At 50.8% G+C, this 14,856-nt stretch overlaps 1 pseudogene; it reads right to left on the bottom strand.

Annotated features, from left to right (window-relative positions):
- Positions 1-1,103: 1,103 nt before the first annotated feature.
- LOC149325174 (uncharacterized) lies at positions 1,104-10,910 on the bottom strand (annotated as a pseudogene).
- Positions 10,911-14,856: the final 3,946 nt, after the last annotated feature.

Genomic DNA, 14,856 nt, shown 5'->3' with positions numbered 1-14,856 from the left:
TGTTTCTTCCATGCTCTTGCACACTTCATCTAACATTATGTGGTCGATACCTTGCAAGTCGTCAGGTGTGCAGTCAGGTGATGGAAACTAAGGAAATAAACAACCAATGAGAGTAACAAGCTCTTGAAGCCGCTGTCTATGTTCATGCAGTCGTAGATAGGCTCTCAGAATGGTACCCCGTGCACTGTTCATTGCAAGTACTACCTTTGGGATAAATGAGCTGGGTGCACTGAGGCTATGTTTGGGTGGCAAACTCTCACAAATCCCTACACCCTTTGTGTACAACTTAAGCTGCTTACTGGAGAGGGCTTTCCAGCGGTTAGGCTATGAGGTTTGTGTAGACGAGTCCTCGTTGTTGACATAATGGACAAGCGCTGCCGTATGCTTACTTTTTCCTTCAAATCCGCCTTGGTAGTTGTAATGAGCTTGAGCAATATTTCTTGCTGCATCAAGCTACAGGAAGGCAGTAACCGTATGAATGCAAAAAAGTTTAAACACAGTGAACAAACCTGCTGTTTAGAACCTAATTCTTGCAGTTGGTCAAAGAATACATATATTTTAGAAGCATCATCCCACTGCCACTGAGCAGCTGTGTTTGCTGCCTCACACTTCAGACCCCGCGGAGTCAAACCCAAAACTAAGTTTTGTATGCTGGCGTTACGGCTTGCTTCATGCATAATTTGTCAGCCAGCTCAGCAGTAAAAACAAATAAACGACAATGTACCGGCGCCGCCGCGGTGGCTCAGCGGTTATGGTGCTCGGCTGCTGACCCGAAAGACGAGGGTTCGATCCCGGCCGCGGTGGTCGAATTTCGATGGAGGCGAAATTCTAGAGGTCCGTGTGCTGTGCGATGTCAGTGCGGGTCTTGGGATGTTAAACCCCAGTCGCTTTGGGATGTTCGGATGTGGCGCGCGCTGCAGCTTCCTGGTCGTTCTTATTCTCTTCTTTTTTTTGCTCGCGCGCGCGAGCGAAAAAAAAATCCGCGGCTCCGTTTTACGAGATGCATGTCAGTGCAGCTGCCGTAGCCTTGCCAGGCACTTCAGTCGTTCTAAAAGAGGGCATGAACAGCATCGTCCGTGCAAGAAGGAAGCGTACGCCGGCAGCTAGCTCTGCGGCGGCCTCTTGTGGTTCGCGCTCATACCTAGGACAGCATGCACGTTGAGCTCGGGCGGGCGGGGGCTCAAAGCCCACGGCACCGCGCAGTACTTGTAACAATTAAAACTACCTGCACCATTAAGAACGCGGCATTAAGGAGAAGTCAAAATGTGCACCTTGATTGTAACCTCGTATGCCTCGCAGTTGACGTTCGCCTGGCGAATACATCGTCCTTCCAAAATGCTGCCTTGTCCGACGGTTTCTTCCTCGACGTCGAAAACATGTTTACTGCGGTGAAGATTGCTTCCTTTTTCTTCGTTTGTCGGTCGAAAAAAAACCAGGGCTATTTACGCGCCGGAAACCTGCTTTCCTCACAACTGTAGAGGCCATCACGTGTGAGTGTTTACACGTGAAGGAGCAGACGACGGCCGGCGCGCTGTCATCATCCCGAACGAAATAGCTGCCGTTGGTGGCGCTTTCACCAAAAAGCGCCGTGTCCCCTAGAGTTGCTGAGCGGTCCTTATAACTGCCCCTAAGCTCTGAATTTCTGTAAAGTAAGGTGAACCCTTGACTTCACGTTTTGACACCTTTAGATCTTTAGGGGTGCCGTAAAGACTCCGTTAAATGGCTGAGAATCAAAAACCTGATACTCGATTACTAAGGCAAATAACATGTTCACTTACCCAGGGAGCCAGTTATTCGCCTTCCATTTCCTCAGACCAAAAGAATAATGAAGCGGACCAGACAGGAGCACTCAACTTTCACTCATTTCGTGGGCCAAGGACGGCGCCACCACCTGGGGGCCACAAAGCACCCACCAGCCCTGATTCCCGACAACTGGTGGAAATAAAGTTGTCTCTCATTCTCTTCGTTAGTCTTGAGAAAATGAAAGGCGCGTAACTACCATGAGCTTCACACACCCCTGAAACAAGGGGAGTGCGGCTAGAAGTGCTTTGGAACTAAATTACTACTTTCTTCATTGATCGAAAACTCCATTCAAGTGAAGATCATTTACAAACGTAAACTTCAGCTTTCTCCTATACTCACTTCAAGAGCCTCCCATTATAATACCTATTTTAGGCTAGATACAGCAGTGAGCTTGATCTAATTTGCAGGGACATAGCAGGCCTCTAAGCTCAATAGCACTGCTAATTTACTTTTACCTACTTTTAGTGCGGAAGCAATACTCGAGACGTACGAACCCCCAGCAAGAATATAGTCTTCTCTTGTGCTCTTTTGTCAGGTGCCTTGTGTCTTGTGCCAATCGGAAAACGGCGTCATGCCCCCTAAGTCACGTGACCTTGTCGTGTTATCACAACCTGTCCAACGGATTGCGAGCAAAGTGACCAGTTACATTAACGACTGGTCGCGAGAGACTGCTCGGGACGAGCAACCTGGGTCGCTTCAAGCCCCACCGGCCGCAGCTCTTGCCATCGCCCTGCAGCAGTGTAACGCTTAACCACTGCACCACTTATCTAACCTCGAAACACCTCATTTTGCCAGCGCCATGTTAAAACAGGCCGACCTCTCCTGCTTTTCTTCTCATTAAAATTACTTTTCTCTCTATCTCTCTCGTTTGTTACGTCACATTAAAAAGTTTTACTGAAATTGAGCCATTTAGCACTATTCAGCAGCCCGCATACATCGTTCACAAGAAACGTCGCACTCCATCACCGTAGCTCCACCACTCGTTAGAATCTACCCCCTCGGTGTTTTTTTTTTTTTTATTTATTGCCTGACTTCACACACACAAATACACACATACAAATACACAAATACAAATACAGTAACCCCCTCGGTGTTCCCGTGCGGTGGGCGCGTCGCCCGCTTCAAGCTGTCGGCATGGATGCCCAAAACAATTACTCTGATTTTTGTGAAGGAACTGAGAGAGTACTAGAGGACTGGATCAGCCGTCGCGACGCCGACGAGGAGAACTCCGACCTCCACAAGATCGCTAGAGCCAACAGGGAGTCGCTGCTAAAGTTAGTCAAGTCTGATATTATCAGTGATGGCCTTTTTCTAGAGCATCCGCCTCGCAATCTGGACGCGCTTGGTTCCATCCCGAGCACCCAGTGACACCCGGTACCACCGGTTTTCTAAGGGTGCAACGTTTCCCAAACCTAGTGCTCGGCTTTTCTGGGGCGAAATGCGTGGGAAAACGTCTCGGACCAAACCGTTCCATACCACATGCTCATAGATGCCTTCTTCTAATGGTTCGCATGGGCCACATTGTGGACTTGACTCGGTCTCGACCGGAGAGAGGGTGATCTGGGGCATGACTTTCTTGAGAGCCGCGTCGACTGTCGCAGGCTCCAGTTCTAGCTGGGGCTCTCAAGCTGCCATTCGCGCTGAAGGCAAAGCGTAGGTTTTTACTTCAGTCGGCACTACAGTTTAGAAGAAAACAAAGGGGCGGGTTTAGTAGCCTGCTAAAGTTATAAGGAAGCCTTCTTAAACGAAGAGAACCGCACGTATTCCATTTTAGGAGAAGCATTCAAACGGCCCTGCCTGAGTCTTTTTCTCTCCGACCGAGTGTTCAGAGAGCCGAGGTAACCATGGAGCGGAGTCCCGCTGTCCCTCGGCGTATCCCCGTTCACCCCCACTGCTGCTCAAAGAGGGGGAGCGTCGTCGGCGGTGCTGAGGGAATGTAGACCGCCTAGGAGCTGGAACGACCAGCGCGGCTTGCCCACATATTCGGTGAGATTCAGTGTCCCTCTGTCGTCAACACGGGAAAAGATGCACGCAGCTGGCGCAGGACAAGCTTCATCATCACCATCAGCCTGTCTATGCCCACTGCAGAGTAAAGGCCTCTCGCATGTCTTTCCAATTAACCCTGTCCTTTAAGTGCTGCAACCACCGTATCCCCGCGAATTTTTTAATCTCATACGCCCACCTGACTTTCTGCCGCTGCCTGCTACGCTTGCCTTCTCATGGAACCCACTCCATTAGAGATATATGAGAGAGGCCTTTGTGCTGCAGGAGATGTAGTCGGGCTGATGATGATGATATTTACTAATAAGTGGTACAGACCAACCCCCATATCTCAGTGACAAGTTCTCAGTATTGCTCAGTCCACTGTGTGGTGTTTTTCCTCAGGTTCTTTCTAGTTCGCGCTAAAGCATGCATCCAGAAAAAAATGCTGATGCTGACGCAAGCTCTGCCTTTAGGGTTTGAAGATAGCGGTAATATGTTAATGCCCATTTATGCGGTAAATGTCACTGCCCATTTTTTTTTTACTTTATGCACTTATGGCGTTAAACACAGAGCCCTGACGAAAGGCCCCGGCAGGCAGCCCTTCTATCTGTTCTGTTTGCCTCACGCTCTCCCACGCCTGTTCTTGGCTTTCCGTGCGGAGGGCCACCTAAGTCTTTTTTGGCCGTAATATATTTTCACCGAGGGAGGGCGGGGGCGAAGGGGGGAAGGGTGGAAGCGAAAGGAGAAGCACCGAAAGTTGGTAGCAATCGATCAGACACTTTACGCTGAAGTGATAGCGTTCTAAATCCGTCGCACCCAACTCCAATGCGGAGTTTCGGACGAGAATTACGGCGGAGAACCGTGTGGGCATGCCTACTCCACGCCGTTTCCCTCGAAATGGCGTCCAATGGAGTAAAAATAGCAGCTCTCTGCGATACCTGCACATTTCGCGGTGTTCCCTTCACGGGGCTGCGTTCCTAGAGAAAGGCATCAGGCTCTTTTAGATGCGCAACGGGGAATTCGTGGCTCAGGCTCTTCTTAGGAACGGAAGGCACCATCACATCACCAAGACGTGGAGCGGCCGTTGTAGAATAAATTCTCTAGGGAGAGTTCGGAAAGTTTCAGACAGTTTTTCCGAGTATGACAACAAAGACGCTTCCTGCTCGCCTTCAAACAGAAGTTTCAGTAATCCGTTTACCTCATGCGCAACAGCTGCTCAGCGGCGACATCAATGCTTCAGGAACTGCACCTCCAGGCGTGCCCTCTTCTTTCTTTTCTGTGGGAAACAGTTGCTTCTATGCGGACATTCAGGGTCAACATACTCCGGAACTTGTTATCGCGCCATTCAACTTCGGACGGAGATGTAAGATCGGTGTTCAATTCAGCTTTCTTCGGGCGATGCCGCGTAACCGCGGAGAAATGACGCGGTCAAACTGCTCGTCGACGTCGAAGTTTCTTACTTGTGTGAAGCGTCCACAGTCGTCGAAGAACATCCACATCGACCAGGATGCCGCTCTGTGCTGCCGACTCCTCGCCGTCCTGCCAGCGCGCTGCATCGACACTATTGGCTTTGACGCAACGATTAGGCAAGGCAGCGGCCACCATCTCTGATGACTGAAAAAAGTTGGGCGAGTTGGTACATATTCATTACTCACAAGAGCGCACGAAACACGCGCACACGAACCATCACTGGCTTTCGGTTTTCTCCGCTTCCCGGACGGCGCACCATTTTCTTTTTCCGCTTACCCTGGTGGCCAGTTTGCTACTTGGTACTTTTTATTACATTCGCTTTGCCTTGGACGCACTCTACGGCTCCGGAAGGTCTCTGTCCCCCACAGCCGTCACGTTTTTCCTCCTGGACAGTGGCCTCCAAAGCATTTCAACGGCTCCTGCGGTCAGTGCCAGCTGGCCTCTCTTAAGCCATTTCAAAACACACTTAGACGCCCCGACATGTTTCGAGAAAGAGGTCGTCCTACCTTGTCACCCAACCGACGCCCCTGGAGAGGTTGTACAGTGCCGTCCTGTGCTGGGCACCGCAGTCGCAGTCTCTGGAAGCTTTTTGGCCGGTTTGTTCACGCGTCGAGACAAGACAATGTCTAAACATACAATGTCGACCTTGGCGCAGATGCCGTGGTGTTGGCGAGCGAGGCGTTGGTTTTGGGCAAGGAGCCGGTGGGCGCCGACAGAACGGGCTCTCGACTTCTCCATCTCCACCACTCTTGTCCCGCTGGCCACCCAGGTTGAAGTTTTTAGCACACTCAAGACGAAGACTTCGGATCCACGACAGAAGAGCAGTGCTCGCGTGAACGTCTCGTTGTTGCGAATTGAACACGGAGTTCTCGCCATAACTTTCCGCCGACGACGGAGTGAGTCATGTTGCTCATGCGCTGGGGATGCTCAGGTGGAGCACTGTTGCGACCCGGGTAGCATGGCCGGAGACCGGTGATGGGACGAGGAGGATGGGAGACTGGGTTTAGAGGAACGTAACGAAAAAACTTTATACACTTATTTACGTTATTTACATAGAGCGGGACTGAGAATGGTTCTCAGTGGAAGGGCACGTCTTCGTCAACCGTAGTCGACTGGAGCTAGCAGGCTTCTCTCGGCCACACTCACAGCCGAGTTAAATATGGTTCGGATTCCCCAGATCCCTGGCTGGGGAATAATGTTCGAAGAGCACTGTCCAATCGGATGAACCGAAGTAGAGGCTGGTGTTACCACCCACGGCCGGGCAGGTGCGGGCTTTTCCACTCTCTCGCAGCTGGGTCGATGGGAAGGGGGAGATGCTGACTCATCCAGCCCGGCTGGAAAGTAATCTCCCGCAGTCTTCCAGCAGGTGAATGAACCTGCCTCCCCGCCTGTTGTCCAGAACACGAGTCGGGAACACAGCAGTCATCAATTAACAGCAAGCGTGACTGGCGCCGCCACGTCGCCTCCGCTTCGCTGTGGTTGCTCGGACAATAGCCCCTGCGCATCTCCTGCCTTCGTCGCTGCTGCCATAGTCACCTGCACTCCGTTTCCGCTGGGGTTGCTGCTGACATTGGCTCCTGCCTTCACCGCTGCTGCCGCGGTCATCTGCACTCCGCTACACTAATCCATTTAGGCTCGGAGGGCGGCATTCCAAGCACCCCACTTCACCACCGCCGTCGCGAGGTTGTCAGCCTCGTCGATTGTTCACGGTTGCTGCTGGTCGGGCCCACGTGGCTGGAAGTACGGTCACGACAGTTCGTCCGCCAGGTAGAGGCCTCGAAAGGGGTTACAGCTCCTCGCTGTCCTCTGAAGAGGACGCATCAGCCAGGCAGGTCCTCTGTTTCCTGGGTGATCCAAGGGTCAGTGTCTGCAGGCCAAGGGTCTCAGGTAGAGCATTAGTGGTCAAATCTGCACAATGCCCCCACCCCGGCAAGGCAAGAGCACCACCCTTCTCCCGAGTCGTGCCAGGCAAAACAAAGAACAAGGCCTCAAGCTGTGCTGCTCAATTAACTCCCCTTTTTGGCTCCCCCCCCTCAGGCGGTCTGGTTGGGTGAGCTGCGGATGGGACCTATGCGGGCGATTAAATGCCATCGCATTTTTCAATTTTGAAACAGGTTTTGTTCTGGAGAAATTACAGCTGCCGTTGCGATTCACAGACCAACGGCCCCGATAGCTCAGACGAGGAGACAGTAGAGCTCCACTACTGCTCACGTAATCTCAAGCGCTAATCTATACCTAACACACAAAACCCACACACTGCAACCATCCATTCCAAAACCTCAAAGGCTGTCAAAAAAAAACTCTTTTACGCAGAGAATTAACAAGCGTCTTTAAGCTACATCATTACGGCCACAAAACACGAATTACAAAATCCCGCAGAGGCATAAAAGCTCAACACTTCGTTTCCGTTTTTCTGCCGTACATGAATAAAAAAACAAACATCAAATACAAGACGCATGTATTCTTGGAATACCCTTACTTCAGCCGCGCCCGGCGTGGTCGGGCTGCCGTTCTACCAGCTACGGTTTCCAAAAAGCTGCGGGGCTGATTAGTTCCGTCTCTTTACGACTCGCATGCAAAGCCCGGGCAGCGCTGAAAAAGCTTTACACGAGAGAGGCGCTTCCCCCTCTCCCGGTTCCCTGCATGTCTCGTCTCTGTCTGACCCGCGCGCGCTCTACAGCGCCCTTTAGTCCGGTAGCCGCGCGCTTCTTTCTTCAGGCAGCAGCAGTGTTCAGATGTCACTTGACAACCCCTGCTGCGGTCCCACAATGGAGCAGGTGGTTTACATCCAGACTGCGCACGCCTAGTTGCTTTGGCCTTAAGGCGACGCCTATGAACTCTTGAGCGGCGCGGTTGCAATTTTGCAAAGTTACAAGGTTGGCCGGTCCTCAAACTCGCGGGCTTTATGACCCGTACCTTTTTCATTTCAGCGCTACCGTTCACCTTAGTTTTCCTTGCGCGCTGACGCTTTCTCGAGGCTACCCTAGCGCAGGGGTTCTCAAACTTTTTTGCTTCGAGGAACCCCAAAAGCCTTCAATAAGTTCCAGGGAACCCCCCCCCCCCCTGCTTCCACTTACCAGCAATGTTGTCGAGTGCATTTTTGCAAAGAGAGAGTTGCAAAAGTTAAATGTTTATTGCACCGATTAATACAAATACTAATGTGATGGGTAGTACTGCTTCTCTTTGGAGAGCAAGTCAAAGCGTGGCTCAGCAGCACTCGGAGCCAGTCTCATATCCGCTGCCGGGTCAGGGCCAGTGAGGGTTCTCGCGGAACACAAGAAGACAGCCCGCGGAACCCCTGTGTTCCGCGGAACCCATTTTGAGAACCCCTGCCCTAGCGCATTTGTATCGTGCGTTTCCGGTTATCGCGGCGCCGTCGCGTGTTAAGCTGCCGGCACTCGCCGCAGCATCAATTTCCAAAGGCCCGTCATGTTCACGATTTTTCTCGCCGTTCAGCGAAGCCAATTGCGCTTTCCTCGCAGTGCTAGGCGACGGTCTCTCCGAAAAATCCACCGCTTCTGCGATTTCATTCAACCACAACTCGTTTTCGGGTGTTCGGTCGCGAGCGGCCGTTGTTCCCTCATCCTTGAAATGGCCTTTGTTTTGATGCAGCGCTGATGCGCATTCCTGGCTTACAATCGATCTTTTGACCTGTCGCTTTCCGTGCGCGACTGCTTTCCGGTATTGCGGTGCCGTCACTTGTTAAGGTGCCGGCCCTCGCCGCAGCGTCAAAAGCCAACACAGTAATTCCCGGAGGCTCGTCGCGTGCAGAATTTTCCTCGCATAGGGAAACCACCTGAGCCCTACTGTCAGTGCTAGGTAACGACCTCTCTGAAAACTCGCACGCCTCAGCGATTTTGTCTGAGCTCGGTGCTTTACTGTCTGGCGTTCTGTCGCGGCCCGCTGCGACTCTGTCGTCATCTACTTTCAAAGAACCTTTCTCGGGTGTCTCACCAGCTGTATTCGGATGAGATTTTTCGCAGTCTATCTGACCCTGAGCTGCCTTTGCCTCGTCTTTCCCTTTCAAATCGGCATGGCTCTGAGGGTTCGACATTGCCCTGTGGCACATTTCTTTGTTTCCAGCGTGTTCAAACAAATCATCGCTAGTGCCTTTGTTATGGGTTTCGTTGTAGCTCAAGCCCCTCTTCTTTAGCTCGTCTTCCGAGTGCTTTGAAAATAGGTAGGGGCACTGCTCCAGCAAGGTTGCTGACACCGCCGCTTCGGTATGCAGCACCCCAAACGGGCCTTCAATGGTGACGCGCGCGACCGGCAGACAGACACTCTCCTCCTGGGCCACCTGCCGGATCCACGCGCTTTCCCCAGTGAAATCTTTCGGTGAAACGAGCGAAGGGTGCATTACATCCATTGTGGCGTCGCGCAGGACGCGACACCGTCGCCCATTCACGGTCATTTCACGCATGTACGACTCAACTAGGCGCACATTTTCCTCGTCGAGAGTAGTGAGCGAAAAAACCAGCTTAGTCCTTCGACAGCCGCTCGCGATGTGCCCTGGCTCATGACAGCGGAAACATAATGCCGGTCTCCTCGCCTCGAAGGCTTTAGCACGATCCGTCTCTTTTTTCTCTTTGTCCGCGTCATTTCTACCGACGGAATCTTTTTCGCGGTCCCCCTCATCTGCCGCTTTCTCTACCCTCGGCGGGGCCGCTCCATCCTCGTTCCGCAGTGGGCGCGCCCTGAACTCCCTGTAGGGCTTGGTTGCTGCCCGCAAGCTTTCCTTTCCTGTTTCGCGCCTCACCTGGAACTCTTCTGCGAGCCCGGCGGCGCGCTCTAAGCTTTTCGTTTCGGGCCTGTCTTGCACCCAGGGTCGCGTTTCTTCATTTAAACAGTTGTAAAACTGTTATAAACATATTTCTTCCACAACTTTGTCACGGTCCTCGTAAACCTCCGCGGCCTAGAGCCATTCGATCAGATCTGCCCTAAGACCGTAGGCAAAATCTGGGAATGACTCAGAGGGCCGCTTCCCCGTGGTTCTGAAACGTCGACGGAAGGCGTCGGCTGACAGGCGGTACCTTTTTAGCAACGTGGCCTTCACTTTATCATAATCATCCGCCTCCGCTTTTGTCAGCCGAGCAAGCACGTCGGCAGCCTCACATGGCAGAACCGCCAAAGGTGCCGAGGCCAAGTTGTTCGAAGAAAGTTATGCCTTTCGCACGTGCGCTCGAAGTTCACAATAAACAGCCCGATATCCTCACCCATTTTGAAAGCAGACATAAGATCTTTAATTTTGGGCGGCTTTGATGTCTGACTGCTCAACACAGAGGTCGTGCCTGCCTTTGATTGAGCTTCAGCTAGCTTCACCTCTAATCACTTCTTTTCTAGCTCCACCTCATCTTTCCTCTTTTGTTCCGCTAATTCCAATTCTCTTTTTCTTTCCTCTAATTCCTCTTTTCTTTTTCGTTCCTCTAACTATACTCTTTTCTTTTTCGTTCCTCTAACTCCTCTTTCTTTTTTTGTTCCACCAATTCCTCTCTTCTTTTTATTTCCTCCCAGTGCTCCACTATCTCCTCATCATCAAAACCAAGGTCCTCTATCGCTTTGACAACCTGCAATTTTTTCATAGTTATCCCACAATGAATCCTTAATTCCCCAAATAAGGAGATCAGGTCCATCTTACGCAGCTTTCGCCAATCCATGACCGCCCTTAAATGCTCGGTAACAATGTGATCGCAAGTCTCTCAAGGATGTTGGTGCAGAGCAAGGTTCAAATCCGAACAGGCTGCTGCAACCAACTTACACTACCAGGAAGAGCAGCACAAATGCTAAGCCTCGCAATACTCAAGGAGAGAAGGCAATACACTCACCAAAACCGGAGCACGGACACCACGCAGACGATTCCACCGCTGCCAACCAGTTGTTGCGACCCAGGTAGCATGGCCGGAGACCGGTGATGGGACGAGGAGGATGGGAGACTAGGGTTTAGAGGAAGGTAACGAAAAAACTTTATACACTTATTTGCATTATTTACATAGAGCGGGACTGAGAATGGTTCTCAGTGGAAGGGCACGTCTTCGTCAACCGTAGTCGACTGGAGCTAGCAGGCTTCTCTCGGCCACACTCACAGCCGAGTTAAATATGGTTCGGATTCCCCAGATCCCTGGCTGGGGAATAATGTTCGAAGAGCACTGTCCAATCGGATGAACCGAAGTAGAGGCTGGTGTTACCACCCACGGCCGGGCAGGTGCGGGCTTTTCCACTCTCTCGCAGCTGGGTCGATGGGAAGGGGGAGATGCTGACTCATCCAGCCCGGCTGGAAAGTAATCTCCCGCAGTCTTCCAGCAGGTGAATGAACCTGCCTCCCCGCCTGTTGTCCAGAACACGAGTCGGGAACACAGCAGTCTTCAATTAACAGCCAGCGTGACTGGCGCCGCCACGTCGCCTCCGCTTCGCTGTGGTTGCTCGGACAATAGCCCCTGCGCATCTCCTGCCTTCGTCGCTGCTGCCACAGTCACCTGCACTCCGTTTCCGCTGGGGTTGCTGCTGACATTGGCTCCTGCCTTCACCGCTACTGCCGCGGTCACCTGCACTCCGCTACACTAATCCATTTAGCTCGGAGGGCGGCATTCCAAGCACCCCACTTCACCACCGCCGTCGCGAGGTTGTCGGCCTCGTCGATTGTTCATGGTTGCTGCTGGTCGGGCCTACGTGGCTAGAAGTACGGTCACGACAGCACCCAGCGCATCCAACCTAAGAATGCGGGTGTCCAGGGACCGCCCGACCGCCATTGCTTCAGACGTCTTAGATGTGGAGAGGGTAGTTGAGGCTGTAGTCTGGCGCACCGCCTCCTTCGACCATCGGGGGTGTCCCGAGGCAGCGTAGTCTTCGCGCAGGACCTCCGCGAGCAATGCGTAAATGCCCAGATTGGCTGGGCACGTACGTACACCACCAGCTCCATCGCTGGCCCGCGCAGCTTCCCGATAAAAGCTGGGCTTTCATTAGGTCGCTATAGCCATGCGCCGCGGCGATGACGTTAAGCGGAAAGGGTAAATGCCTCAGGACATGGAGGTGCCGAAGCGAGGACGCCGCGAACAATAAAAACTTTCCATGGACGGCGCCACCTACTGCGTCAGTGGGCGGGGCCACGGGCACAGCAAGAACGGGGTTCGGGGCGTCGGTGGCGCCGCGCGGCATCACAGGAGCACCAGGGCGCAGGCGTCCCGGCACGTGGCAGTGGACCTCGGCCGCCGCAGCTGGAGTGTCCGTTCTAGTACACAACATGAGACGCGATCGCTGTTATCCGCTGTTATCAAATTCATAGATGCTCTTATCACCCTGTTTGTATAACTCTCATCCAAGGTAAATAAAATTAAACTTAAACTAAGATCCCTGCGAGCCCCCATCGCTGTGGTGCAGCGGTTAATGTGGCAGAGACCTTCGATGGCAATTGCGGCCACCGGTCGGCCTTGTGTGACCCAAATAGCTCCTCCCGAGTTACCTCTCGCGGACAGTCTTTAATTTAACTGCCACCCGCCATGGTGGGCTGTTTGCTCAGAAACCGCTGGGCAGGTTGTGATGGCGCCACAAGGTCACGTCAACTACGTCACCCACCGAATTTGTTTCTCTGGAGATTTTCTGTAGATTTTTCGGTAATGGCAAATGACAACGACGGTGGCTTTTCTGCAACGCGGGCTCCCTTGCGCTATAGCGTCAATAAAACACGCTCGTCCACGGATTCATTCCTCGAAACCCACGAAGGGTCCTAGACTCACCCATACCTCATCGCTTTTCACCGAGAGATTTGTTTCTGCGTCTTCTAATCTAAATATTCCTTCCCCCCTCTCCTCGCGTTTAAAAATACAGTGAAACAAAATGTTAAAGCACTCCCTTTGACATCGAGAGACTATTCGACGGTGAAGCTGGTGTACTCAATAAGACAGCCTGCAAGCAGTGTTTCTGCTAATTGAGCATTGTCTCTAATCGTCATAATTCAACTTTCATCTTGAGCCCTCAAGAAAAAACTCGGGACTTCAAATGAACACCAAGTATGCTTGTGCTAAATATTTATTGGTACTGCTTGCTCAGTCGCTTGTCAGAGGCACCATACCAGTTGAACGGTAGGAGGGAAAGGTCGTTCCAGTCTACAAATCGGGTAACAAAAATTCACCATTAAATTATCGTCCTATCTCGCTCACAAGAATACCCGCAAAATCGTGGAGCATGTTATCTACTACGAAATCATGGAGTTCCTGGATGCTAAAAATGTTTTTGAAACTTCACAACATGGATTCCGCATGAACTATTCCTATAACGCATAATTAGCAGTCTTTCATCATAACCTCCATGCCAACCTCGACTGGAATATCCGGAATGACGCCATTTTTTATACTGTGCTAAAGCATTAGACAAAGTTTCCCATCGACGTTTGATGCCCAACTGAACTTGTACCCTAGCATCTTAAAATCGATTCAAGAAGTTCTAACTGATCGCTTTCAGTCAATTGCTATTAACTGCCAGTGATCTCATCAGTTTCCCTAACCTCAGGCTTACCGCGGGCTTCTCTGTCAGGTATAGTCCTCTTCCTTATATACATGAATACATGAAAGACTTGCCAGAACATCTTTCATACAATTTCCGAGGACTGGATTATCTACTCTTATATAATAATTCTTCCAAAAAGCATTCCAGTATGACCTCTATCGGGTTGTAAAATGGTGCGATGATTGGTTGATGACACTTAAACCTAAAAAATGAAAGCTCATTTCGTTTCACCATAGGCTTAGCTGGTTTTCTTTACCTTAGAGAACTGCTAACAATCCGGTAGAATCGTATAAATAGTTAGGTATCATTGTAATTCATGACTTAACTTGTAGCGAACATGTTTCTAGCGTTATTTTATCTGAAAACAAAATCCTGCGATTTCTCAAGCGCCATTAGCGTAATGACCAGAAGAGGCAAAATTACTTATAGATCATTGGGAAAGCCAAAATAGAACATTTATACCAAATTTGCTGAGAAACCCGGGGTGACGCACCTCACCAACATTCGCATGCTACAGGTTTCCCTGGGCGGGAAGACTAAACTAATGTTGAACACTGTAGGAGGGGAACAAAAACTCACTCACATCACGTTTATTTCCTTAAAGGCTAAATTTTTTTAGGGGGGGGAGGGGTACTATTTAAAAGGTGAGAGTATTTACTTATTTATTTATTCATTATACTTTACAGGGCATACAAGGCACTGAGTAAGGGGGACAAAGAATGACAAATGTACATGAGAAACTAATGAAATACAACATGAGATACAACATGAGATACAACACAATAAGCAAAAACAAACTATTGTAGGCGGCAAAACTTGAAGACAAAAATTAGCATAGAGAGAAGGTACTTATTACTAGCATGAATGCAGGGCATGTGGCAAATGATAATCTAAGAAAAAAATGGACTTGTTATATTAGAATCATCAGTTGCTGTAAAAGTTGTAAGACGCACAAAGAACCAAAACAAAACGCAATAGCAAAAATAAACAAAGATACATTGCTATGTCGCTTTCTCTCGTAAAGCTGATGCGTAGGTGATGATTGCAATTTTCTGGGAAAGGTCGCTGCAATGCCTTGCTGCTTGTAGGAAAAAAAGTTCAGGG

Source organism: Amblyomma mixtum, chromosome 10 (assembly GCF_055824585.1).
Source record: "Amblyomma mixtum isolate Tamu chromosome 10, ASM5582458v1, whole genome shotgun sequence".
Classification (NCBI taxonomy): domain Eukaryota; kingdom Metazoa; phylum Arthropoda; class Arachnida; order Ixodida; family Ixodidae; genus Amblyomma; species Amblyomma mixtum.
This window is presented reverse-complemented; position numbering and strand designations above follow the sequence as displayed.